Source organism: Camellia sinensis, chromosome 9, assembly GCF_055761805.1.
Source record: "Camellia sinensis isolate YWXY chromosome 9, ASM5576180v1, whole genome shotgun sequence".
Classification (NCBI taxonomy): Eukaryota; Viridiplantae; Streptophyta; class Magnoliopsida; order Ericales; family Theaceae; genus Camellia; species Camellia sinensis.
Genome location: NC_138969.1, coordinates 86,832,160 through 86,838,159, shown reverse-complemented (window position 1 = coordinate 86,838,159; position 6,000 = coordinate 86,832,160).

The following is a 6,000-nucleotide window of genomic DNA, read 5'->3' as shown; positions in this document are numbered from 1 at the left end:
GGCTCGGCGCATCATTCAAACTGCATCGTATTTCAATACTTATTTGAATACATGTATTTAACCGTAGCATTCATTTTCCATCTTAGATAGCCGAGCCTATTTAGTTGCAGGCATCTTGTATATTGAAGATCATACATATTTCTAACTAGCTTTTGTTTTGGCTTGAAGTACACTGTAAGTGTTACGCTTTAGCATACTTGCATGAGTGTGAGTGTTGCCATGATAGCATGCTTGCCATGAGGCTATTTGCTTAAGTGATTAACTGCATGAAGGCCTGTGGGTGAGGGATTTGTTGCTTGAATTGGGACAATTGGACGAATGAATGTTTTAAGCCCACTTTGCGAAATGGCAATTCATCATGTTCTAAGCCCACTTGAGGGTGGCAAATCTGCGCTTTAGCCCACTTGCGAGTGGCACTTTCAAACCATTTTCGAAAACAAACATGAGTCGATTTGTTCCAAATCTCGCGACTTAGTCTATATTTACTTGTATGTGTGTGTCACGTAGTAAAGTTAGTTAATAACCGAATAAGAACACATGAGGTTTATAAAACAACATATCATGCTTAGTAAAGGCCGATCCTTTAATCGGGCGAGCGGGGGTGCTCATTTCGTGACCTTCTCCTCTCGTACCCAAGTTCCCAAGCGGAGGCAACTTTGTTGATGACGGACATATGGCCTTTGGCATGAGTCAGGGGTTCCTAAATTTCTCGAAAATAAAATATTTAGGTGGCGACTCTGTAATCTGGTAAAGCAGTCCAGTTTTGGCATTATTTGATTCAAAATTTGATTTTCCAAAATGATTTGTCAGGTTGGACACTTTGGTGCTTATCAGTCTCACATTGCACTTCGTGAGATTAGATTCAGAACTGTGACAGGAGTCTGAACTGCAGGAGACCAATTCGCAGCTCTCCGAAAAGGGGGGCGCGCGAAGGAAGTCGGGTCCACAGTTTCTGGCGACTCTGCTAGGGATTTAGAGAACTTGACTCGAAATCATAATATTTTGTTTTATCTACACTTATGTGTTTCTTTGCATTGCATTTGCATAGGTGTGCCTATGTCACAGTGTTTGCCATCTACTATTCTTGAGCGGTTTGCCAAAGGCTCGCTTGGAAAAGCTTGCCATAAAGCTGACCGGTTACGGGCTCTGCCACGATGGGAACACAAACCTTGGATCTGGACTATTGTTATATTGTTTGATCCTCCTTTCACTTCTCGATTTTAGGAGCGAGAGGTATATTAGGTGGTCTTGCTGAGGCACCCTTTTTTGACCAATTGACCTAGTTGCATATCGGAAGCCTTAGAGACTGTTCCAAACTAAAATAGGTTGCTCACTTGAATGCAGGATTGTTTGAAACCACTTGTTGTGCGTAGTGAACCCCTAGCTCCTGACGAAACTAGGACAGTGTAACCCTACCCCATCATAGGGGTGTTTTGGCTCTCAATTAATTGGTATGTGCTTTACAGTGAAACTGTACGGAGATGTGCATATCAGTTGCAAAGTTGGTATTTGTTTTGGGGCAGAATTTAGTAAAGAGCACAGTCATTCAGCTATGCTCATATCTGTTCTAGTGAAACCAGGCTGAGGTGCTGCTTGTTTTCTCTTTTGCTAGGTAGTCCTGGAACCATAGCTTCAGAAGGCTCCAATATCCCCCAGGTGCATTGGACTTTTGTTGATAGACATTGTCAAGTCAAGAGATTTAGTTCAAGGGCAACCAGTGTTTCCTTTGCCAGTAGCAAGCCAAAGAAAGGCCAGTCAGGGCTCACCAGTTCAACCGATCCGACAGTCACTAGTCACATCACCTTTGTTCAAACTCAGCAGACCGTGATGACACAGAGTCCAGAAGAAGTTGTGGCCATGATAGCGGCATTAAACCAGGGAATCGCCAGGCAGGATGAGACCAATGCTAAAATACAACGCCTGTCTGGGGCACCTACAACACATCCAGCCTCGGGACCCCAGCCAAACTTTGATCCACTTTTGCCAGCTGAAGATTTGTAAGGTCCGGATCCTCGAGAAAGGTTGGCTCAAGCTCAGGTTTTCAAACCCTAGGTGTAGCCTAATGATAGGCATTATCCCTTTGGTACTAATGATCTCAAACTGACCTCGGTGAAAATTGTGAACCTTGAGAAGCAATTCAAAAAGGTACAGGGCCTTAACTTCATTCCCGACATTGAGGATGGATACACCGAGGCTGCTGTAAGGCTCCCAGATAGATTCAGAATGCCACACATTAACCGTTTCGACGAGTCTGGATATCCTATGGTACATATCCGGCTTTTCCTGGATGTCCTTAAACTGATGGGTCTCACTAAGCCTCAGAAACTCTCTCTGTATAGAAGAACCCTGTCGGGTATAGCAGCCACTTGGTACACCAAGTTGGAGGATAAAGTGAAGTAGAACTGGGAAGAGTTGGCTAAGGCCTTTGTCAATCAGTACTCTTACAACACCCAAGTTGAAATGACCACTCAAGAGCTTGAAGCAACCCACCAGAATCCCACAGAGTCTTTTGTGGAATTTGTTGCAAGGTGGAGAGCAAAGGCAACACAGATGACAGATCGCCCTTCTGAGAGGGACCAAGTGCGGATAGTGGTGCAGAACCTTGAACATGATATGTTGCAGAAGTTAATAGTGGCTCCACTGCTCACTTTCAAAAGTTTGCATGAATTGGGGGTTCAGATCGAGAATGCGTTCAATAGAGGGATTATTCCCAGAACAAGTGAACCAACGAGGACGGTTATTTTCGGGTGTACCAATGCTGGTAGTAGTACTATTCCCAAACCCACTAAAATCAACACCGTCGCCATTTCTAAAACTGCCTACCCGTTTGCCAATCCAAACCCACAAACAGCCGGCCCAACCCGAGCTCAGGGCAGAACTTTCACCCCCCTCTATATGAGCCTAACTAGTGCACTAAAAGTCCTAATGGAAAAAAGGTATCTCAAACCCCTTGATCCCTAGCCTCTGCCTGACCCACTCCTGCCAGAGATAACTCCACCAAATATTGTGTGTATCATCAGCGGCGCGGTCATGGCACTGATCGTTGCTACTGCCTTCGTCATGAGGTCTAGAATCTTATCGACAACCAAACGAAAGCTCCACCTCAAGACCCTAATAACCAAGCACCTCATCCACACCTCAATCTAATCCATATACTGACATCCACCTACAACCCCAGCATATACATCACCCCAGCCCATCTACCCAAGCCTAAGGTGTTTATCCCAAAAAGCATGGACTTATGTATGATGGACGCATTTGAACCCCGATCATCTCAAACCCATGAACCCACTACTTCTGAGCTAATGAGAATGATTGAAGATCTTCAGAGAATAGTGGCAATCTGGCCTTTGGGATATTGGCTCCGTCATCAACCACATCATATGCCAGAAATTTTTCGCACCAAAAGGCTCCCCAATCTTGGGACGAACTGCATTGGAAGAAGGCCATTCCCTTGGCAAAGTGGAGGCAAATGGAAAGAACAAGGTTGGGGCAGGTATTGGTCCTTATGAACATCTTCAGTGGGCTATTGAGGCTTTGAAAGCCGAAGGGCTGAACAGACAGCAAGTGCTTGTAGTTGTTGTAAAGACTGTGGATAACACTTTTGTCGCTCAGGATGAGAGCATTCTGAATCAAGGGACAAGCCAGAAAAAGAGATGTTGTACCAGAAACGTTCCTTTCAGTTCCAATCCTACACTCGGAATAGATCATCAAAAGTCAGTGCCTCTCAACCCCATTGCTGGTACATCTAACACTCCACAAACCTCGTAGTACCAACCCCGAGGCCAGAGGGTCTTCAATCCCCTCTACATGACTTTGTCCAAAGCTTTCCAAATCCTTATAGGACAAGGCCATCTCAAACCCTTAGAGCCTCAGCCTCTCTCGGATCCCCATCCAGCTAAGCATGATCCGGCCAAGTACTGTGCCTTCCATCAACAAGTCGGCCATGACACTAACATGTGTTTTCATCTTCGCCATGAAACACAAGATCTGATTGACAACGAGGTCATTGTCGCACCAGGTCCTACAAAGTGTATCGACACTGGATCAATGAATGTAGAGGCTCATGTGACTATGTGATCGAGGGATGAACCACCTGCTGTTGGCGCTCATTTTACTCTGGATGTGGGGATGGCACACACTGTTTTGAGCAATTTGTGAATGCTATTTATTTTACTTTCTGACTTGGGTATTGAGTCAATTTTGTTGTGTTGTATTGAGTCTGTCTTGTTATATCGTGTCAGTCCTATTGTGTTAGAGTCGGGTGATTTCGGGGGTGTTACCTCAAACATCACTATCTTGTTTTGTGTTTGTCTTTTACACTCTTTTTTTTGCATCTATTTCTGTCATTGAGCCAGTTGCGCCAGAAGATCTAAATGAAATAGCAGTGATTTCCACCCTTTTGCGTCTGTTTCTGCCATGGAACCAGTTGCGCCAAAAGATTTGAATGAAACAACAGTGCTTTTCACTTACTTTTCTGTGCCATGAAATCATTACATTGACCTAAGTTTTTCAAAAACTTTTCAAACACTTAGATAAAAAAAAAAAAAAGAGGGAGGAATTCCTCTGGATTTGCAAAAATTTGGTCAAACTAACAGAAAGAGAGGCATGCTAAGCCCTTAATGAATGAGATCATGTTTGTTAATGTGAGTATTGAGAAGGATCCTGGCTTGGTCCAAATTGGTTCTACATTGTCTTCAGCGCAAGCGACTAGTCGCTTTCTGAAAAGATTTCAAAAAATGTTTTGTGTGGTCCTGCAAAGACATGCATGGAATCGCTCTTGGGATTGTGCAGCATAGGATCACTCTCAGCCTCAAGACTCAACCCTTTTTGCTTTTAAACCTTGAACTTTGATTCAGAATGTTCAAGCAAGCAATCACAATATAAGGCTTGTATGGCCGGATCGGAAGCAACCCTTGAACTAGGGGCAAAAAGGTCAGATCAAGAAGATCAGATGTTATCAAAGGAAGCTTGCAAAGCTTGATCAGAGGTAGCCCTTGAACTGTGGGCAAAAAAATGTCAGATGTGCTCAAAGATTCAAAAGATGGGTCATTCCGCAAACCAATGAAGACTGGCAAGAAAGCCAAATCTGAGAAATTGAGAGAATAAAGTTTTTGTTGAAGGACAATCGAGTTCCTATCCGCAACACTAGGGGCAATTCAGACTCGGTTGGATGGACTCCTACATCATCAGCGAACAATAACCATTCTCCTAAATTCAGATGGCTTCGAGATTTGAAAATCGATCAACATGGACAAGTTAAACCTTTTCTATCCTTGAGAGGCTCGCTGGGCCGAAAACCCGGAAGGGCGACCCAGGCAAAAGTTAGAGCAATAAAAAAAATTTGAATGAAAAAAATGAAAACCAAAAGAAAAGAAAAGAAAAAAAATGGAAAAGAAATGAAGAAAAACTGAAGAAAAAGAAAAAGGGAAGAAAGAAAAAAAGAAGAGAACAAATGAAAAGAAAAGAAAAACAGAGCTCGCAAGGTTGAAAACCCGGAAGAGCGGCCTTGGCAAAAGTTAGACTGCAAAAGGAGAGTGTCAACACCCAAGTGAACCTGAGCTGGAACTACGTGCGGACTGATTCCCATCTTTGGGATACGTAGCCAACTTCATCCTGAAGTTTGGCCCCAATCATTTTTAGCCTTCTTGGCTCATCCATGTTGATTGGTTTATCCTTTTTCAACTCGGCTTCTGTCCATGTGAAGTGGCTCATCTTCATGATCATCTTCAATCAGACTCGGTTGTCCTACTCTGTTAGACGATTCAGCTACAAGACAATTCAAGTTCAGATCTGAGGTTGTGCATCTCAAGAGTGAATTCTATGTTGGTCAAGCAGTGACCATTTGCAAAAAATAGTTTTGAGGATTTTTAATGAGGTTGATTAATTCTCTCGAAAATTATTCCATTTTCCCAAAACTGGACCATTTCTTAGACCCAAAAAAGGAAAATTTTCAGTGCTCATAGCCTGACTTGCATGATTTTAAATCAGAAAATCGAA